The sequence below is a fragment of the Pseudorca crassidens genome, chromosome 3 (genome assembly GCF_039906515.1).
Source record: "Pseudorca crassidens isolate mPseCra1 chromosome 3, mPseCra1.hap1, whole genome shotgun sequence".
Lineage (NCBI taxonomy): Eukaryota > Metazoa > Chordata > Mammalia > Artiodactyla > Delphinidae > Pseudorca > Pseudorca crassidens.
In genome coordinates this window covers 100,886,816-100,899,595 of record NC_090298.1, presented here as the reverse complement: position 1 = coordinate 100,899,595, position 12,780 = coordinate 100,886,816, and the positions used below count along the sequence as shown (strand labels likewise).

Here is a 12,780-nt window from a genome sequence, read left to right as displayed (position 1 = left end):
TACAGAAATCCCTGTGGTTCACCAATCCTGGCCACATTCCCAACATCAATTGCTTCTTTTCACTGGAGGGTGAGTCCATGGTTGTCCCAGGGATCATTATATTGCCTCTTCCTTCCCCATCTGCCCTTCCACTGAGCACATAGCACCCTCGAGCACTCCCTTCTGAGGAATTGGGATGTGACTGGAGGGGATGAGGTCAGGTTTAGAGCAGCTGTTGCAAACAATCCAACATGATAAGGAAACTGAGCTGGGCTGTGGGTGCTTTTCTCATTGTGCTCGTCAGGCACTGCCTCACCCCACACACCCAGTGGGACCCAGCGAGTGGGACCCAGCGAGCCCCCGTTTCTGACTGTCACACAGGCACCGATGGAATGCACAGCTACAGAGGGCACAGACCAGAGGCCCAGGGGCCAAGTCTGGTCCACAGACGTGACGTGTTTGGCCCTAGCAGTATTTCCAAAAAATTGACTCTGTTGCCAACTTGTAGCCCTTTGGTGCTTTCACATAAGATTCTCGATTTCTGGCTTCACTTAAAAAATATCTGGAGGTCTGGGGGCACAGGTCTGCATTCTCCATGATAACAATTGGCTATAGCTGAGCTGCAGCTGCCCTGTCTACGTGGCGTGTGCTCCCCAGCTCCCCCCGCACGCCCACCCCCCATCGGCTCTCCTCATCCACACATCCTGCCTGGCTCTGGGGGCATCTGAGTCTTTGACCCTTCAAAGGAATCCAGTATGAAACATGAATGCCATCCTCCTCCCTTTCCTTATTGGTGCCTTCTGCCAAACGCTATTTCCTTCATTTGTATTCTAACGTTGGATTTGTATTCTACGATTGTTTTAAATTCTCATACCACAACAGCAGTAAAACGAAATTTCTTACCAGTAAACCACCAGCATGTTACAATTTGTGCTTTTCTACAACCTCCATTTTATCTCTTAGTATGAGAAAAAGAAAACCTTCACAAACATAATAAAATGCTACGAGGCGGGGATTACATTTCCTTCGCTTTACAGCCTGAGGAAGAAGAGGTCCTTGCCTTGTTGTCATTGGCGTTGTGCAGTTACACGGTGCCACTTCACTACTGTGACTGGGGGGAGGGCGGAAGCTGTGCCAATGACAAGCCCAGAAAAAGACCGAGACCATCCTCCATGTGGCCAGCCCGAAAGCTTGGATGTAAGAAGGCCAACCCTGCTCAAGGCCGGTGAGAGTGGGTTGACACCTCAGTGGAAAATAGTTTTCAGCCTCCCCAGAAAGGGCAGTCCAGCTTAAAAGCCTTTACGTGAGATTTTTACTGCTACACATCATAGTTGCCCTGGACCCCTCTGGGACCTCAGAGCGCAGTCATTTATAAATTTGTACTGCAGCCTCATCCCACCAGCCCTGTGCCTGCAAGCTGCAGTCACTGGTCCCAGGTTCTCCGAGGACTTTCTCCCGTATTGCCACACCTCACCCCTCAGCACACCTCTTACAGAGCTGTCCACCTCAGGAACTGCTGACTGGTTGAAATCATTCCATTTCAAGCTCAGTTGGGCTTTTAATTTCTCTTCATTGACATTGGCAAGTTTTAATGTGTTATGAACTGGAGTAGGTATGTCATGCGTTTAAGCTGTTTTTAAGTGCGGGGAGAGGTGACGGTAGAGATTGGGCAGGAGGTGGGAAAGCAGAGAAAGGGAAAGGCAACATTTTCCAATGGCTTAGCTCTACTACTTTGGGTCGGAAAACTTATAGGGAGGGAAAGAATACAAAAATTAGAATGTGAGGACACAGGCCTAGGCGGCTAGGACCCAAATGCCATGTAGAAGCTATTGGTGACACATCACACCCCTTCTCTTGATGTGCCCAAGGCACTGGGAGAAACTTTACCCAAACTCCAAATTGAGGTCAGCTAGAGCAGGAAAAGACCAAAGAAGTAACGAGCGTCAACTGTGCATAACGCCTGTAGGATTTTTCCTACTCTCACAGAGTTTTGATAAATTGCCAAGAACAGAAGTCCCTCTAGTGCCTATTAAAATGTACAGTAGAGGCCCTGGCCCTAATAGGTCTATCAACACCATGTCACCTTCTCATGGGTGACCTCAGTGATGGCCCAACTGCTTCCTTCAAGAGAAGATTCAATTTAGGGAAAAGCTCCAAGTAACTAGGAGTCCAACTGAATAAGAAAAAAGTAGGCATCGATTTAAAAAATAGCCTCCCCCCTCTAGTGTTAGGATTTTCAGGCGACATTTAAAATTTTTTTTTATAGTGACTTGAAAACTGACTCTGAAAATAATTCCAAATGAAGACTTACAAAAATCTGTTGGGTAATGGCTTGGAGTGGCCGACAGAATTTCTTTGAGAAACTGCCCTCGTTTAATGTACACAGTCTGGTGTGCTTGGCTCATAAAAGGCTCACTGATTTGTAACTACAGTCACAGATCACATAAATTGCTCTACTGAAATTCTTCTTAAAATGAATTGCCTCACTCCAATTTATAAAGAGTCAGCATGGACTCATTCTGAAGGCTCACGTTACACAGATTTCTCCTCTTCTGCCAAAGTCACTATTGCTACATTTACCAGTGTACTAGGAGGCCTGGTAATTAAAAGTAAGTTGGGCTTGTCAAAATAAATGAGCAGGGTACATTCGGTGATGAGGTAACCTCGGTTGATTTGCATTACAACTTCTTTCTTTACTCTTTAATTCACCAATACTTGGGAAAACACAGCAGCTGCCTACACCCTCACACACACACACTTGGCCAGATTTGTACTGGGATACATTTTCAGTTTGGAAGCCTACACATAGATACTGAACTTCCTTTCATATAACAAGAGTTCAAAAAAAAAAAAAAAATCACAAACTACGTACTGGAAGGCTTAGGTGGAAAAAAGTGGAATATATGAAATGTTGTCCCCAGTTGGCTCGGTAGCTTGGCTGGCAAGAAAGCAACTCATTCCAAATGTTGGACTCAGTTTCTTTCACTCTTTGATTCAACAGTGGCCAGAAGCATGGCAGTCACTAAATGCCTAGTCTTGAAGCAGAAAAATGATAGAGGCAAGAAATTTCTACTGGAAAGAGGTAACTGAAGGAGCGCCAAGAAGTACATACGAGGAGAAAAGGGAAAAGCACAAGCTGTGTAGATTTCATCCCCTTCTTCATTTATGGAATATTCCCGCATGTACATGCTGGGTAAGACCAACACTACTCTCCACGCCAGTATGCGGCATTCAGTACAAGGGGGAAATAGACAAGAAAACAAGCCGTTACAATAAACTGTGGTCCTACCTAGAGGGGTGAGATAGGGAGGGTGGGAGGGAGATGCAAGAGGGAGGGGATATGGGGATATATGTATACGGACAGCTGACTCACTTTGCTATACAGCAGCAAGTAACACAACAGTGTAAAGCAATTATACACCAATAAAGATGTTAAAAAAAATGCCTCTGTGAAGAGAAAAATGAAATCAATATTTAAATAATAAAAGATACAATGTATGTTTTCTAGGAATTCAAAAAAAAATGTATACTGTGGTCCCTGCTGAGACAAATAAATACACAGGAACCTGAGTCACTTAACCTAGACCTTGAAGAGGAGGGAAGTGTGACTGGTACAGGTGAGGTCTAAGCTGAAAGCTGAAGGGTGAGGATACAAATGGTGAGGGAGTCAAAGGGGCAGGACGAAGTGTTCTAGGTAGAGCTACAGCACAGGCAAAGGCCTGGAGGGGAGAATTCTGAAGTAGGATTTCCAGAAGAATGGGTAACATTGATTTAACACCTATTGCTGGTTTTGCTTCAAAAAAGGGGTTTTAAAGGGTGATGGCCAGGGTGGATGGGTAAGCACAGCAGTCAGGAAGGTATTTCCAAAGCCAGAGTGTAAACAGAGCATGTGTTGGAATACCAAATTTTCTGGCATGTTTGGAGAAAATACAGGAGACTTCAATGTACAGTAATATATTGAGCTTGCTCCAGCTTGGGGGCAAGGGGAGCTGCATTTCCTGTTTGAATGCTCACAAACATTTGTGAAGCAAAACTTCTTAGCAGGGGCTAGGTCTGGGCGCCTTTACGTATACTCTCTCCTGTGTGTCTCACGAAGACTGGGAGACAAATATCTTTACAATCTCCTTTGTGGAGGTAAGGAAACCAAGGCTCAGTGAGGTTCTGTGATCGCCTCACACACGGGGCTCCTGGTGATACGTCTATCTTGCTCCCTTATTTCAGCTTGCCAAAACTGCAGGGGTAAGGTAACACTTCGCCCGTATCAAACATTTTATTGTTTTCAAATCACCTTAAATATTTTTTTTACCTTTCTTGAGTACAACTCTGTGAGAGGGAGGCAGAGGGTGTCTATCGCGGTTTGCAATCATATCTTTCCTATTCTGAAGACATCAAAACTCAGGAATGTGTCGGCCAAGGTTATGTACTCCTAAATAGGGGCAAAGCCAGCTCAGACAGACCACTTCCCGATAGCAAGTCCAGAGCTCTTCTGATTTACCCCCTAGACTGTTCTGAAACATGGCCGTGGCTCCGAACCATCTAGGCCAGAATTCCACAGGCATCCTCAGTCCTGAACTGTACTGTTTTGGGTGTTCACAGACCATAACTCCAAATTGCTCTTTCCTCTCTCCAGCAGAGTCTAAAGAGAATGGTATAGGCATGAGGATCATTAAAGAAAGGTGTATAGACCTTTGTGAACCTGACATACCTTATCCACAGGTGTCCCTCAACTGGCCAGTAAAGCACTGTATTCCACAGTCAATTGATTTAATACCTCAACTTCATCTTCAAAGAAAATTTGATTATGACCATCTTTCCTTATGTCTTATTGAAAAGGCAAGTAAAATACCACTGCACTAGGGAGCCTCATTCTAGAGGATTGTTCTGACAAAACCCTATAAAGGTTGGTCTTTTTGTACTTTTTCAAAAAATTGAAGTATATTTGGTTTAAAATATGGTCTTTTTCGTTGTGAGCCCTAGCTTGTAGTTTAAAATTCTTGCAAATGATTTGGGGTTATTTCATTATTTCTAAAATCTGTCACTGAGAATGAACTAACTTATACCAGAACGTTAGAGACTGAAAGGACCTTAGTTTTTAAGCTCTGAGGCAAAGATACTTTTAAATTTGTATGTGTGTGTGTGTGTGTGAGTGATTTAAACTGAGTTTAATATTTAAAATTCTTTTTGGAAGAGGAAGCGAAGAATCCATGCTCACAGTACCTGAACAAAAGAAGATAAAAGAATGTAGAATGGAAGAAAAATATAAACACATGTAAATACAAGGAAATATGTATTGTGTTCAGTTCTGGATGCCTCGACTTAAGAAGGCCACAGGCAAACCAGAACATGCCAAGACAGAGCAAGGAAGTCAAGACAGCCAGTGGCTGGCAAACTCTGCCTCATGTGACATAGCTAAGGAAATATCTAACTTGGAGAAAAGCACTCCTCTCTCTCTAAGAATCTAAAAAGCCATCGGGTAAAAGGAGGATTTGCCTTCAAGGGTAGGAAACTTTTTGGAGGAAGTTTCAGGGATGCCAGTCTCAGCAAATACTTCTTAATAATGGCACAAATGGAATGGGCTCCTTGGTAAGATCACAACCACCCCAGCAAGAAACTGTTCCTTTAGAGGTTTGGAGAGATATTCTGAGGGAGAAAGATGAGAATCCTGCATTGGAAAGGAGGAACAGATGACCTTTTAAGTCAGAGATTCTGTGCGGTCCTGATCCAGGACCTCAGGACCGTCCTGACCAACTCTGACCCCTCTCCAAGGTGCTACCATGACAACCTTTGTAGAACTTCCTTTATCCTATTTCAGCTGCCATCCTGATCCCACCAGGAATGCGAATGAAATATGGAGTTTAAGGGAGAGGAAAAGAGAGAGAGAGAGCCAGAGAGTCAAAGGGAGAATCATTTTAAAAAGCGAACTGGAATGTTGTTCATTCAGTGAGAATACCATTTACTCTCTGTTGTAGATGAAAACTTATCAATTCCACAAGGACAAAACTATGACCTAATGAGGCCCAAGCAAAAAGAAAATATCTGGGAAGGAAAAGGAAACATTTTTAGCACTGGGAAGTTGAGCCTGGGCGTATGCCAACTGTGTCCTGCACTGGCTTCTGGAAAGGAACTATGGAACTGGATCCCTTACCCAGTTATGTACCGGAAACTCGCCAAATTCAACTTCCAGATTTTTGGCGCACCTGAAGTGGTCATGCTTTACTCTTGATTTTGCAAAGATTGCTTGATTTCTACAGTGGATTTGTTTGGCAATTATTATTGAGAATGTATGCAGCACAGATGACAATCCTGATTCTCATTTCAGAGAGAAGTAGACAAAACAGCACTGTGCATGGGAGCATTAAAGACTACATCAGGAGTCAGTTATCTTGGCTCCGTTCTCATACCTCTCATCGTTTGTGAGCATTAAACTTCTGAGTAACCCTAGACCAGTGGTTCTCAAAGTTCAGCCTGCAAAAGAATCAACCAGAAGGCTTATTAAAACAAATTGCTGGGTCCAACCCCGAGAGTTTCTGGTTCAGTAGGTCTGGGTCGGGGCCTGAGAATTTACATGTCTAACAAGTTCCCAGATGATGCTGATTCTGCTGGTCCCAGAACCCCATTTGAGAACTACTACCTAAGATCAATGGCTGATCCCAGCCCTGGCTACATCTGCACTTAATTAAAAGATGGTGACCTCTTCCCCACATCCTCCATCTCCACAGATGTTAACTTCATTATACAGGATCCATGCCTAGTGCCCTTCTGATTAAACTTCCTCAGTGGACTCAACTAAGCATTTCCCATGAAGACCACCCAGAAACCTCAGAAGGTCTTAAGTCTGTGTGCGTGTGTATTTTGATTCCCAGTGCTATACAAGGGACAGACATTGGCCTACCAAACCCTACAAAATTTGGGCCTTGGTTACTTTAAAAATTCCCTTCTCGGTAGCACTTCATGGCAACATGGATGTTCTAAGTTTCTCCTGTTAATGAGATCCAGGTTTATAATTTTAGATGCAGCCTTTTCAGAGCAAGAATCTCTATTTAGGAATATCCATTCACTAGAACTACAACATAGTAAATCCTATGTCTACTAATAAAAGGAAAATGAAAAAATACAAGAATTGAATAAGAATTAGCTTAAAAATCCAATGCTTATACAATATGTATGCATCATAAGATATTTAAAATTATTAATCATTGAATTTGAAGCAGTTCAAATGGCTACACTGGCTAACTAAAAAATAAAATCCTGGTCATGTGTTTTAAATTATAATGTGCTTATTTTTATTAAAACAAAATTCAGAAAACAGATTATTATGGATATTTTATCAATTCTTCCAATTAAAATGTACAAATTTAATAACCAAAACAGGAAACAAACTCTTTGTAAAATAAATATCCCTTTTTTTCTGAAGAGGAGTATAGCTTGATATTTAGGTGATTAAGTAAGAAGCGTAGGCTAAATGTCTGTAGTAAGCAAATATTTGCACATCTGTACATACACACAGGTATGATTTGGCAAGCACTAATTCTTTCATCCAATTCTTTTATCTAGCCCGAATTTACTAAAGATACTTAGAGGAAGGAAAATGATCAAAATCTATTTCTGGCTTAGATGAGGTACCACAATTGACAGTGCAAAAACTGAACATTGCATACTTAACTAATACATTTCCAATATGTGTCAAAGCATTTCAAGAAAAACATAAGATGAAAACACAGGATTACTGTTAAGTACCTTTAGGAATTCAGCTGGGACGTGTGATCCTCAGTTTCCACAATATGCTATTTTTTAACACAGTATCTTACACAGAGTAAATACTTAATCAATTGTTTGTTGAGTTCACTTCCAGACTGTGATCACTGTTGAGTCATCAAGAATTTCTACACTAAAAACTGTGGTATTGTCTAGAATAACAAACGTTGAGATGACTGTTTTTTCTTCCACTTACAATAAACTTGTGTTCATATATCTTCTTCTTGCACAGTTTCCCTCAGAAGTTTTTTTGAGGAGGTGTCAATCATCTAGTCCCTCTTTCAGAAACTATAATATCTATTGATGAGGCCTATGGGGACGTCAGCTGAACCTTCCATTGATAGGGTCTGTTTCCCAAAGACTAAAACAGAGTTTTTTCCCAGTAAGCATTTAGAGAGAGAATAACATTCGCAGGCTGTGGTGTGGGTTTTTCCGCTTTGGCATCACAGAAGGACATCAACTTCATTTTGTAATTCACCAGCATAAGCAGGAAAGGACTGAGAGCAGAGAAGCCTGAAGAGAGGGCTGTGAGAACAGCTGGAAAAAGGGCACAGGCTGCCAAAGTCTTTCAAGAAATAGACTAAGACAAAGTGAGAAATGCAAAGTGGAGTGATCTGCCACATTAATAAAATACTAAACTTGGCCCCTCTTAGGATTTCAATTTCTGAATCACCATCTCCAATCCAGATGTCACCATATGTCATCTTCTTTCTTTCCGAAAGCAGAAGAGACATCCAGAAACAGACAAAGACTAAGACGGCTAAAGGAAGATTATTGATCAGAACCCAAAATACTTTCCCATAGTAAAACTCTGCTTGCTGGTTTCCAAAGTCAATTAGGCAATCCATGTGAATCCTGTTAGGAGACAAGGGGTCTGCATCATTTGCTGCATTCAGGTATTCTGATTTTCTAGAATAAGGTAAAACTGGGAGGTACACTGCCATGCCAGCCATCCAAAGTGCAGGAACCACCTTCAAGGAATGCTTCTGATGGTCTGGGTTTGGAGGCTCACTAAAGGGCTGGACAGTCTGGTAAAGCTTCTGGTGGCAGAGCGATGCAAAGTGTAACATGAACTAGATGGCCAGGAAGTCGTCAGGGCTGCCATGAAGTGTAGAACTTGGCAGCCAGCTGAATCCGACATGAAACCAGAAGAATAAACTATTTTTATGACATTCGCCACCAAGTTTTTAACGAGGTGGACAAATATAAGACTGAAAATCAGAAGAAAGGATGTCTCTAAACGCCCAGTCATACATTTCCTTGTAGAATAAAATAAACACATGTTTCCAACAAAGCTCACAAGGATTAGAAGGGGGCAAGCAATGATCTCAAGCACATCTGCAGAGGGCTTCATGGTAAATGGCAAATCAGTGAGCTCAGACGTCTTCTTCTTCAGTTTGAGTCATCAGGCACTTGAAACACTTTTAAGAAGTCTTTAGTGAGAAGACCTGGGTTTTTCTAATTCACTACATTGACACAACCCTCACCCTAAGAGTTCGGAGATGGTCTGTAACAGAATTCTGCTTGCTCCAGTGCTGAGCTGCTGGAAACAAAACAGCTCCTCGAGAGGATTCTGTTTTATCATCTCTGGGGATGTAACTATAACGAGAAAGTGCTAGGTATCATCACTTCACTAAAAGTTCTCAGAAATGTATTTACTCACTGTAATGAGGGAGAGAACAAAATTAAATTTGTGACAGAGGCTGAAATGACCCTCTCCACTCATAAAAAATATTAAAGAAGTGAGGGTGTCTGAATAACAATGAAGATTTCCAAATAACAAAATTACATATTTTGTTATTATAATATAGTTTGTTATTATATGACATTATTTAATGTCAAAATTATATATTTTGACATTAATAACGTGATAGAGATTTATGAAGTACAGCAGTTTTCTAATTCCTCTACCATTTTTGCAAAGCAGATATACTATGACCTGTTCTGATGATCTCTTGGGGTTAGGATTACAAAAGAGATGATAGAAAATACTGTGCTGCCACAGGGAAGGGAATAAAGAAGACAGGGAGGGAGAGAGGGAGGAAGGAAAGAAGGAAGGAAGGAAGCAAGGGAAGGAAAAGGGAAGGGAGGAAGGAAGACATTTTTATAAACATGGGCATTACGTCCAAGACCAAATCTTTTTCTGTTTGTTTGTTTGTGGTACACGGGCCTCTCACTGTTGTGGCCTCTCCCGTTGCGGAGCACAGGCTCCGGACACGCAGGCTCAGCGGCCATGGCTCATGGTCCCAGCCACTCCGCGGCATGTGGGATCTTCCCGGACCGGGGCACAAACCCGTATTCCCTGCATCGGCAGGCGGACTCTCAACCACTGCGCCACCAGGGAAGCCCCAAGACCAAATCTTTAAACTACTGGTTAAAGAAACAGTCTGATAATTTGGAAGTCATTAAGGAGACCCCACCCAACCACCAACTGGGCACAAGAGGCTAGGAAAAGATTTCTGTCCTAAGTATGACTGCAGAGTACAGAGTAAGGACAGAAAAACGTCATTGAAACACGCTGCTCAAGTAATCACTTTCTGGATGAATTCTGTTACCCATTCTGAAGACAAACAATTTTCCCTCTACTCTATTTGCTTGTAAGTTTCTCTGTTAATCATCGTATCCTGTAGGATACTGTCACAACACATGCTTCACTCTGACCCAGTGGTGCTCTGGAGCCAGCTTGCCCTGACTTGAGCGACTGTGCACATCTCTCCCCAACTCTGTGCTCAGTGACTGCACATTGGAAGCTTGAAATTGGGTATGCTGAGAGTACTTATACCATGGAAATTAGCAAACGCTGCACCTCAGGGCTTTTGGTGGGGGAAGAGTTGTTTTAATTGGACAATACTGGCCTGACCAAAAAATACAGATTAGAGTGATAAGAAATTAGCTGGTGTTTTACCTACATAAGGATGAGATCAGTATTAGGTACCCACCAGCCCTTTTAATAAGGGTATGGGTAAGAGGTTTACAGCAGTGTTAACACGTAGGATAGCTGGACCTTGCAATTCCACTGAGGGGAGGTGGAGTTTGGGGGCTGACACTTCCTATTAACCCCCTTATCCCCAGTTGCCTCTTAAGACAGGTAGCCAACTCAGAGTCCCCACACCACATTTTTCTTCCCTAAGAAACATCCATTACCTCACTGTCAGCTGCAGTCAGTCAAACAGGCACCCCTGAGTTTATACTAATAACAGTGATAATAATATAGTGATAACACAATAATAATGCTCATACTGGTTACTGTTTAACACCAGTTTGAACCAGACATCGTGTTGGTGTTTTGCTTTAATAAATGTCACCTCATTTAATCCTTAATATCATTTTTATGTCACTGCTGAGAAAACAAGACCAGAGACAAAAGTAAATTGCTCAAAGCCGCTAAGTAATGGAGACAGGAATCAAAGCCAGGTATGAGTGATTCCGAAACTACTGCCTCTCCACGCTGTGGAGATGGTGGATTTTCTGTTGACCGTTCTCGATCTTTCCCTAATCATTTACAATTGGTACACCCAATTGTAGAGGCTATAGAGCCTATAATACACTTCTCTTGAGAAAAGTTTTCTCGGGTTTATAATACACAAGTCATGCAGATTTTTGGATAGCAATTAGCCTCCTCCATTCTCCTTCAATAATAATAATACACATTATGGGCATTTACACTTCTGCATCTCAGAAAGATCTTTAAGGACTCTGTATACCAGTTCAAGATGCCTTACTTGAAACAGGAAAGGGCTGTTCCCAGCAGTAGTGAGACCCCCATTCCTGACTATGTTTAAGCAGAGGCACAGTGACTGCCTGGAGTGAGTGGGTAGATGAGCGAAACACAACCCTAAACAGCAGACAACATACAGCCCACCTTAACGTGAGATTTAATTCGGGGTAATGAATTAAGAAATTATGTGATGCTATTTCTTAAACATGCCCTAATAGGAACAATTTGTGGCAAATACTACTGACTTAGAGCTGACGGCTAAGGGTAAAAAACGTTTTTTAAACTTCCCTCTCTAAAGGCTTACGTAAACGTTTGTTTTTCAGAGGATTAGCAAACATGTAATATGTTCCTTTGCATTAGAGCAAAAGTGTAAAATATAAATGTCACTCTTTTCCTTCAGGGTTATTTATGTACTAGAAAAACAGCACACATTAAAATATAAGGGGAGTAAAATTAATTTTTCTGAATGTGGGCTTGACTGATGGACACTACTTTTGTTAACTAAGGCGCAGTACGGCTAAAGAGGAACCTTCGTAAGACTGCCTCAAGAACTATCTTGCGCTCAGCACAGCACTGGACTCCAAGGACGATGCACAGGGGTGGAAGCCACTGTCCCTGCTTTCAAGAGGCATGTGGTCTAGTTGTAAGAACACAGTGTTGCATAATACATGTTATATATATTATATGATGTAACATGTATGTATACATACATGTATATATTTCTTATAAGATATATTTAAATAAATTATTTACTAATAATCAATAAATTGTGAAGAATACAATGTAATGTAATAAACTGTGTGGTCACGAGTACAAGAATAAAACACTCAGAGAAGAGAGGGACCCATGTGGGCAGAACTATTTTTAATCTCCAGTTCACAGGAAAGGAAACTGAAGCTTGGAGAAGTTAAGCCACTTGCCCTCACCAGCAGGAAGAGGTGGCACTGAACTCCAGACCTCTTGCTTTCGACAACTCTTTTTGAAAGGGAAAGGGAAGGGGAAAAGTGAAGTTGACTGACTTGTGAAGCAGAGGTGCTAAGAAACCTGGATGTCGACTCCAAGGCTCCCCAGGAAGGGCAGTGCTGAGCTCCCGATGGCAGAAATCTCATTTCTGAGAGGCACAAACACGGCCCACGGCAGGGGGACCCAGGAAGCCCTCCCGCGTCCTCCTCCTCCAAGGACTGCATCCTCCCCCAAGGAAGGTAACTGTCACGTGTACACTTCAAGAAGGAAAGAAAAAAATTCTTCCTTTGGAAACTAAACTTTGGTTCTGCCAATCCAACTTCACTGGGGTCATTTGAGAACTGAGGCGTTCAAAGGTTCTCCAT

At 42.1% G+C, this 12,780-nt stretch overlaps 1 protein-coding gene and 1 pseudogene across 7 annotated transcripts in view; both read right to left on the bottom strand.

Annotated features, from left to right (window-relative positions):
* The window catches only part of SNCAIP (synuclein alpha interacting protein), a 150,988-nt gene that overhangs the window by 77,011 nt on the left and 61,197 nt on the right, over positions 1-12,780 (bottom strand). The window lies entirely within an intron of this gene.
* LOC137220782 (uncharacterized) lies at positions 7,677-9,364 on the bottom strand (annotated as a pseudogene).